This window comes from Thamnophis elegans, chromosome 3 (genome assembly GCF_009769535.1).
Source record: "Thamnophis elegans isolate rThaEle1 chromosome 3, rThaEle1.pri, whole genome shotgun sequence".
NCBI classification, from domain to species: Eukaryota; Metazoa; Chordata; class Lepidosauria; order Squamata; family Colubridae; genus Thamnophis; species Thamnophis elegans.
In genome coordinates this window covers 1,733,832-1,743,544 of record NC_045543.1, presented here as the reverse complement: position 1 = coordinate 1,743,544, position 9,713 = coordinate 1,733,832, and positions in this window count along the sequence as shown.

Genomic DNA, 9,713 nt, shown 5'->3' with positions numbered 1-9,713 from the left:
AACCACTAACCACTGTGCCAACTCGGCTCTCGCATTTGCGCAAGCTACCACGGGAGGCGGTACACAACTCTTCTCCATTTCATACTATTCATTTTTTGGAGCAAACCTAAGAAAATGTTAAATGGGTCCACAAAAAATATAAAGAATTAATGTAATAATTACACACGTACACATATCAGAGATCTTTAACTGACTGCTAATGCATGCCCTAAAGAAGATGTGACGTAGCAGAATATTAGAAGGGAATAAGAAAAATATATTTCATAAGTGCCTCAGTGCCTGGAGGCTGTTAGAGTCTGGATGGGAGCAAACAAGTTGGCACTCAATCCAGACAAGACCGAGTGGCTTCTGATGTTCCCTCCCAAAGATTGTCCAACTGTTCCATCTCTCAGGCTGGGGGGCGAAATTATACGCCCCTCAGAGAGGGTTCGCAATTTGGGAGTCCTCCTGGACCCACAGCTGACTCTAGAACACCATCTGTCGGCTGTGACCAGGGGGACCTTTGCCCAGGTTCGCCTGGTGCACCAATTGCGACCCTACCTGGATCGGGAGGCCCTTCAGACAGTCACTCACACCCTTGTGTCCTCAAGGCTGGATTATTGTAATGCGCTCTACATGGGGCTGCCCTTGAAGAGTGTTCGAAGACTCCAATTAGTCCAGAATGCAGCCGCGCGAGCAATTGTGGGTGCACCAAGGTACACCCACGTTACACCTATCCTCCGCGAGCTGCACTGGCTACCTATTAGTCTCCGAATCCGCTTCAAGGTGCTGGTTGCTACCTATAAAGCCCTACATGGCATCGGACCTGGGTACCTGAGAGACCGCCTCCTGCCGATTACCTCTCTCAGACCAATTAGATCGCACAGGTTGGGTCTCCTCCGGATTCCATCTGCCAGCCAATGTCGGCTGGCGACCCCCCTGGGGAGGGCCTTCTCTGTTGCAGCTCCGGCCCTCTGGAACGAGCTTCCTGTTGAGATCCAGACCCTTACGACCCTCCCGGCCTTCCGCAAAGCCACCAAGTCCTGGCTGTTCCAGCAGGCTGGGGGGAGCTGAGAAGCATCTACCTCCACGGAAATTGTGAATGTTGGTTTTGTTTTTAATATGTTGTCTTTGTCTTGTTCCCCACTTTCCCTTGTCTTTTGTGAGCTGCCCGGAGTCCTCCGGGAGTGGGCGGCATACAAGACAAATAAATAATAATAATAATAATAATAATAATAATAATAATAATAATAATAATAATAATAATAATAATGGTCAGGTGGCGCACACTGAAGGACACATTGATCCGCCTCATCTTACAAAATACCCACAGCTCAGCACTGACCAAAGAATGCCAAGATGACTACAGGTGTAAACCTCTTACTAATTATAACAGCAAAGAGCTAAGAGGTGAGAAGCTGTATGGATCAGACCATGGGCTTAACTAATCCACAATTCCGGTCTACCTGTTGGACAGCCTATGAGCAAGATAAGAAAACAGCATCACACTGCTTATCAGGCATCTCACACACTGCAAGGGGTACACAAAATACACTGTCCCACAAAGGGAGGGAGGGAGGGAAAGAGGAAGATCAGTGACCGACAAACCTTACTCTCTTTCAGTATGTCTACTTCCAGTTAAGTCCATACGGAGTTTTGGCCATCACCAAATTTTTAAGCAGCGAATTCCACAAACTCTGCTATATGAAAAAGCACTGAATCCATCCTGAATCTCAAAACACATAACTTTGAAATTAGCCAAAAGAATATAACTTCTTTGCCTATCGGTGAAATTTTCCTGAGCTTCTATCACAATATCGATTGTTGATGTTAAGAATGCAGTAATAATACTTGATCAGTTGCGAGGTGAAGTTGTATATCTGAAGGCATTTACGATGTTGAAAGAGTAAGTTTGACGTACCTTTACTCCTTGATCTACTGAAAAAGAATCCAAACATTCTTTTGAAAGCACCTTTTCTCCCCTGTAACAGAAATCAGTCATTAAGAGATCACAAAAGTCCTGTCGAATAGCAAGATTTTTTATAGATAGTACATATTATATACATATATGGTATACATATGTGTATGTGTGTTTATGAATACAGTATGTATATATTTGTTTTCAGTATGTATATATTATTTGTATATATTATTTAATCCTCTTAATTTTAATCACCTTATATTATCTTTTGTACCTTTTTAATATATTGTAGGTCGCCCAGAATCACTTTATCAGTGAGATGGGCTACATACATTTAAAAAAAAAAAATAAAGTATGTGTGTCTACACAGACACATATAGTATATACATACATACACACACATAATGGTAAAGGTAAACGTTTCCCTCTACAGATATGTCTGACCCTAAGGCATGGTACTCATTTCTGGAAGCCAGCATTGTCCAAAGACCCTTTCCGTGGTCACGTGGCCAGCAAGGCTATACACTGAGGCTCAGAGAACGCTATTGCTTTCCCACCAAAGTGGTACCTATTTATCTACTCACATTTTCATGCTTTCAAATCGCTAGGTGAGTAGAAGTTGAGGCAAGGATGAAAGTTCACCCCGTCGCAAGGTGCTCAGGTCTTGAACCTGGGCAGTGAGCTTTGCAGCTGACAAGTTCAGTGTCTTTAACCACTGAGCTATCATGCCCCCTACACACACACATACACACACTATTAAAATACTATGGAAATATATTACAATTTTTGTATTAAGATTATGTGTTAATATGATATATTATGCAAAATATATGTGTCATTAATATTATATAATGCCATATACATTATTCATACAGACACTCAAACAAGCACACAAAGGAAAGTTGCCTTTCCTGGCTCTTCCCCTTTTTTTTCCCTGTTGAAACTTCTGCAGCTCCTGTCCCTGAGAAATGGCAGATTTCCCAAAAGACTACAGTACAGAGGACTAGGTTAACTGGTAATAAACATATGATTTTTCTTTCACTTGACAAAGATCCTAGCCTTTCCAATAATGTAGAAAATATTCTGAATTTGCACCATTTTGAACTCAAAAGTTTTGAGTCAGAAATTTTAAGTGCAAAATAATTTGATCTGATTTATAGTGGTGCTAAATTTACTAAGGCCTTCTTATGTCACACAGCAGAGACACTGATGAAGCCTGGATTAAAAACTTTAATTGCAAGTTAGTTCTACACATCTCTTCAGATTTCAGCTGATGCCTAACAATTCCAGTGAATTGATATCAGATCATCTTTGGTAGCAATTCTAAAATATATAACTGTAAGGTACTAAGTTGTGTTCTGAAAATAAGCAGAGATATTCACTTAAAAGGATTTGTGGGTAGTGCATGGAAAACCAATTAGAAAATCAATATAGATTTAATTTTTTAAAGTCACACAATTTCAGTGGGAGACAAAATGCTTCATCAAGCAATATGCACTTTATTGGCAGATTTGGCATTATTAATTAAAAGATACTCTTTCACTGATAGTGGATTGCTGAAGCAATCAATAGTAATAAATTATTCCTATGGATTTTAGCAAGTATTTAAACCACATTCCTTGCTTAACCCAATAGAAGCAAATGTTTTGTAACTTTGCAAAAGCAAATGTTTTACAGATATGTTTTATAGATAATATAAGAAAATTTAGACACATTGAAAAGACCTATATCTATACGTTAATAGTTATTAACTATTAATAGTTAATGGAAACTTAATAGTTTCTTATTCTAAAACTGAATCTTAACAGAAGAAAAATAATTTTACCTGAGAATAAAATCTTTAGTTATTTTTTTAGATAGGGTCATTGAGTTAGGATTTTAAAAGAAACCTCCTGCTTATTCAAATCTATGAAAAATATGTTATTGTTTATTCCAAATATCATGAAGGAATGACCAAACCTGGGGCTGTGTAAAAATTATAATTTTTAAAGAACCATGGAAAAGGCTTCCCTTTATTTGTATCACAGTAGTAACTTAAATTTGATACATTATAAATATTTGATAAGAAAAAGAAGGATTTCGAGTAGGAGCTAAATTTGGCGGACTACTTCTTCAATATCCTGTCAATGTTTTCCCTAATCTGATATATCAATTGTAATTGGCAGGTAAGACTGTAATTTAGCTTTTCTATAGCCACCTTTTCCCTTTGAAATTAATCTGAGATCACAATAAATATATGGAACAGTGAGATGCATAAAAGTCCATTTTCTCTGTTCTGCGATGGAAGCAATATGAAAAAACAAGAGTTTTACTTTCTGATGTAATAAACTAACTCACCTGAAGAAATGCTTACCGTAAAGAAAAAAAAATTAATGTCTCCTTGGAGTTGAGCTAGACTCCTAGTGACAGATCCGTGCAATTTGGAAGGGAATAATAAGTTAATAGCTTTCTTCTAGATTTATTTTTACTTCCCTATTTTTATAGCCAGGGATTTCAAGGTAATCTCCTATTCATGTACTAATCAGAGGTGACCCTAATTAGCTTCCGTGACAGTTTGGCCACTATAAAGAGACCATGAAGCATAAGCAAAAAGCAAAATTTCCTAACTCAAGAACTTCAGATTTTGCCATTTCATAAGTTTTAACAACTGGAAAAAAAAAATTAACACTGACCTGAAGTTGCTCACCTTCTTTTGCCTACAGGAAAAAAGCAGTAAGAATTAACCTTTCCACTTTTTAGTCTTCAAATCCAAGAGGTAACATTTGCTACACCTTATCTATGATAGTTGAGTACAGCTTTTTATTTTATTGTACGTTCTATAATAAACAACATTCTGGGTTACTGTTATTCAAAAAATATCTTGCAATTCTGGGTTACTGTTATTCAAAAAATATCTTGCAATGAACAATAAACGCCCCCCGGAGATTGTGATTGTTGTATATTTTAATGTTGTTTGTGTATTATTCCCCCTCCCTTGTTTTATTGTAAGCCGCCCGGAGTCCTCCGGGAGTGGGCGGCATACAAATCAATAAAACTATAAACTATAACTATAAACTAGTACCTAGATATACACCAGAATAACAGGCTAGACAAAGCTCTGAATAAAAGCCGAAACAATCTTGTGTCTTAAGCGCTAGTTTTCATACTTTACGGCCCAAAGCAGTCAAGTAACATTAGTCCTATACTGTGTGCTGGTTATAACCTTGAAAGGGGTAACCTGGCTGCAACCACTTGCTCCAAACACAGATAGTCCTTGACTTATAATTGTTCATTCAGTGACCATTCAAAGTTGCAATGGCCATTGAAAAAAAAGTCACTTATGACTCTAGGTTTTCACACTTATGACTTATTTCAAACTTTTGACCATAGGTTTTTTTTTACACTTAGGATCTTTGCAGCATACCCATTGTCACGTGATCAAAATTTGGATGCTGAGTAACTGGCCTCTTTTTAGGACTATTGCAGTGCCCCAAGCAGCAATGGTATCCTATTATCTTCACTGGTGATTTGGTAGCAGGAATGCACACGCGTGTGAGCATGCGCAGAAGGTCTGTGATGAAGTCTGGGTGGGTGGAGCCTCACACCGCCACCGCCACTAACAGTTCACCCGAACCAGTGCGAACCAGCAGAATACCACCTCTGGCCCTAAGGTCATGTGATCGCCTTTTGTGACCATCTGACAAGCAAAGTCAACGGAGAAGCCAGATTCACTTAGCAAATATGTTACTAATTTAACAATTGCAGTGGTTCACTTAATGACTGTGGCAAGAAAGACTGTCCACCCTCCTCTACATGATACTTGAGGAATGTCAGAGAGACAGTGGTCAAAATTGCTATGGATAAAATCATTTGGAGGGCAAGCATAATGATTTCTCTCTCCATAAAGAGATTGCTTCTGTCCTCAGTGGATGACTATCTGCCAGGGCTGAATTATGTAGCCTTGTGCACCCATATAAGGAGAGACAAATTGGTCAAAGCAGTGTTGTAACATTGGGATGCAAACCACATCCCTGTTCCACGTGATGTTGTATGCATGTCCCAAATGGCTGAAACTGAGGGGAGGAAGCGGGCTATACTATTTTTGATATTAGGATTCGACAGCTTGTCCCAAAAATGCTTTTCCAAAGGCCAATTGGACCTTCTTCGGTTTTTTTTCTTTGAAAACTTTTTGCTGCTCCTCCAAGAAACTTCTTCAGTCCTTGGACGAGAAAAAAAAAATGTTTTCAAAGAAAAAAAACAAGAAACTCCAGTTGCCTTTTGGAAAACCACCTTTGGGACAATCTTGACCTGTTGATTGGGAATCTCCATAGATTCAACAGGTGTGTGTGTGTGTGTGTGTGTGTGTGTGTGTGTGTGTGTGTAAAGCTGTGACTATCTTGAGTAAGGTAGAAATGAAATCGAAATTATGCATAATGTATACTATATATTTTTATGTTAAACACAGAAAGACAATTAAATAGAAATCATATTATTGTGCCCACTTCCAGGATTTGCCTAAACCGTCAAACAGTTAATTATTAAGCACATAGATTTCAATACATCTGAAGCTTTGCTACCCTTCAATCTGTGCTGGGTTTTTTTTTTCAGCTGTTAATTAGATCAATTATCACCAATAGTTTTGGTTATTTTACGTTCATTTCCCTTTTTTAACAAATTAGGAAGCAAGCACTCAAAACCGAGATTCCATATTAGATATCTATGTTTGCTTTCTTATATTATAAAAAAAAACGAAAGTCAAACTGACCTGTTCCTTTATATTCTCAGCATCAATTGTCTCTTCCCGAACAATCTCAGCTGGAGCCTTGGTAAGATAAATTCTAGTTATATTTGCATAAAAGATGGAAATAAATCAAAGTTTTCCTATATCATCATGAATTAAAGAAAAGTAACTTTTTTCTACTGTTTTTTTTTAAAAAAACCTTTACATCTTTCGCTTTTTGTGAGCAACCCTGAATGCCGCTTCTTATGAACAGTAAATGCAAATGACAAATATCCTAAATGATTTTAGTTGCTAAATTATTTTTGGTTTTAAAATGAAAAAAAAAGTTTATGTTATAATCAGGATTTCTTTTTACATATCTAATATATTATTCCCTATAATCCCAGTGGTGGGACTCATCTCCAGAGGGGATGAGTCTGACTATGGAGATGAGATGAACCGGTTGCTTTCGTGGTGTAGAGACAATAACTTGGTCTTTAACTAACGTGACCAGATTTTCAGATTGGTAAAGAGGGACACCATTCACGGGGCGGTGGGGGGGGGGGCTTGATTAAAAATTTTATATTTTGTCAAAAGGTCACACAAGGCGATTACATGACCCCGGAACACTGAAACCATCATAAATACGAATCTGTTGCCAAACATCAAAATTTTGATCACGTGACCATGAGGATGCTGCAACGGTCGCTAAGTGTGAAAAATTGTCGCTCAGTGTGAAAAATGGTCGATAAGTGTGAAAAATGGTCATCAGTCACTTTTTTCAATGCCATTGTAACTTTGGTCACTAAATGAACTGTTTGAAAGCTAAAGCTAGCTTGCATTATAATGCCTTATGGTAGCTTACATTTTCAAGAGAGAGAAGCTAAACTCCCTATTAGAATTGAAATAGAAATGAATAGAATAGAATAGAATAGTTTATTAGCCAAGTGTGATTGAACACACAAGGAATTTGTCTTTGGTGAATATGCTCTCAGTGTACATAAAGAAAAATAAAATAGAATACATTCATCAAGAATCAGAAGCTACAACACTTAGTGATAGTCTCTCTCTCTCTCTCTCTCTCTCTCACACACACACACACACACACACACACACTCCTCCTCTGGATTCACTGGGCCGTTTATAAATCCCCTCCCCCCCGTGCAAACATTCCTTCAGCCTCTTTCTCCCCTCTTTCTGGATTCGCTCTGAAGTTTTTAAAATTACCTCTTCTGTATAGAGACCAGGTTATCAGCCACGTGAGACATACACTGTGTTTCTATGGCACAGTAATCCCCTCCCCAAACAACACACAATGCCAATTTAGAAGCCCCGAGCAGCCGAGGAGAAGCAGCAGTCCGGGGGGGGGGGAAGGGGAGGGGCTGAGCTTGGACAGCCTCGGAGGCAGCCCGCCAGCTCCGAAAGAGAGAGAGAAAGAGGGGGGGAGGGAGGGGCTGCTCAAAGCGACAGAAGAAGAAAAAATCCTCGAGGGAAGCCCACGGTCTCCACATGGAGTAAAGTCTTCTCCTCCCTCAGCCATTGGCAACAGCTCCCAAGGACGCGTGGGAGGGAATGCGCTCGGCTCGAAGAATATACGCTCCCAGTTGCTAGGAGAGCCTCAAGGCGGCTGGAGGCTTTTTCGTAACTTAAAAAAAATTGGGACTTTTTAAAAAAAACCTGGGGCGCGGGACAAATTGTTCAAAAGCGGGACTGTCCCGCTGAAATTGGGACATCTGGTCACCTTATCCTTAACACCCATAAGACCAAGGAGCTTATAGAGAACTACAGAAGGAAGAGATCAGACATCAAGCTCTTGGTTATCAATGGAGCAAATGGCCAGTTTTAAGTTTTTGGGTGTTATCATAAAAGAAAACCTGACCTGCCACATTGCAGCCCTGGTCAAAAGGGCTCAGCAGAGATTTTACTATCTGAGACGTCTCAAGAAACAACCACTGAATGGAAAACTGCTGGTGACCGTCTACTGCTGCACTATGAAGAGTATTTTAAATTACTGCACCTCCATATGGCTTGCCAATTGCACAGTGGCAGATAGGACAACAGTCCAGAGGGTCAACGTCATTGCCCAGAGGATCATGGGTTGCCCCCTCCCCTCTTTGGAAGAGCTTTATGGCTCCCGCTGCCTTAAGAAAGTTCAAAACATTCTTAAAGATCCATCTCATCCTGGGCACCCTTTTTTTCTAACTATTACCATCTGGCAGACGGTACAGGACAATAAAAGCAAGGACAAAGAGGCTGAAAAACAGCTTCTATCCCAGGGCAGTAACTATGTTGAATTCTACTGTATAGTGTACTATTAATGCAGTATCAGGGGTTTTCAATTCAATTGTATAGCATGTGAAGGATGTGTGTTTTTGTATACTGTTTTATAGTTTTCTTATGTATGATGTACACTGAAGATGGCATTTAATTTCATTGACAATAAAGTAAATTAAACTAAACTATTGCTTAAAACAACCACAAAAACAAAAACAAAATAAAACAAACCTGCTCTTTTATACTCCCAGGATCTGCATAAATCTCCTCATCCTGGATGATCTCAGCTGGAACCTTGGATAACATAAATTCCAGTACAGATTTATATAAACAAAGGTAAGCAACTTTCAGCTTTTTAAAATTACAGATTAAGAAAAAAAAAAAAGGCAGCCGGCTATTTTTCTTTCGAGTAGCAATATAAACACAAAAACTGTTGAAAATGTCATAATACTTTTTTAACAAACTGACAAAAAAGGATTTACACCTGAGATTTCATTTGAAATAACCAATATGAATTCAAATGCTGTAAAAACAATTAACAAAAAGTAACCTCTTCTTTTCTAATTCCAGGATGCAAATACCTTTTCTAATTTTGGACACTCTCCACTATAGCTTTGCTTAGAAATAAAATCTATTTAAGATTTGCCTGAGAATAAGTCAGTAAAATGAAATTTACCCTATATTATTTTATCACAAATAAGTGGGGGGAAGGCAAGCAGTGATTTATTGCCATTAAAAGCACTGGAGTTTAAACACCTATATTACTCTCCAATGTTGAAAAACCAGTAAGAAAACTAATACGTTTTATTGTAATCCCAGGATATGAATAAATTTCATTGT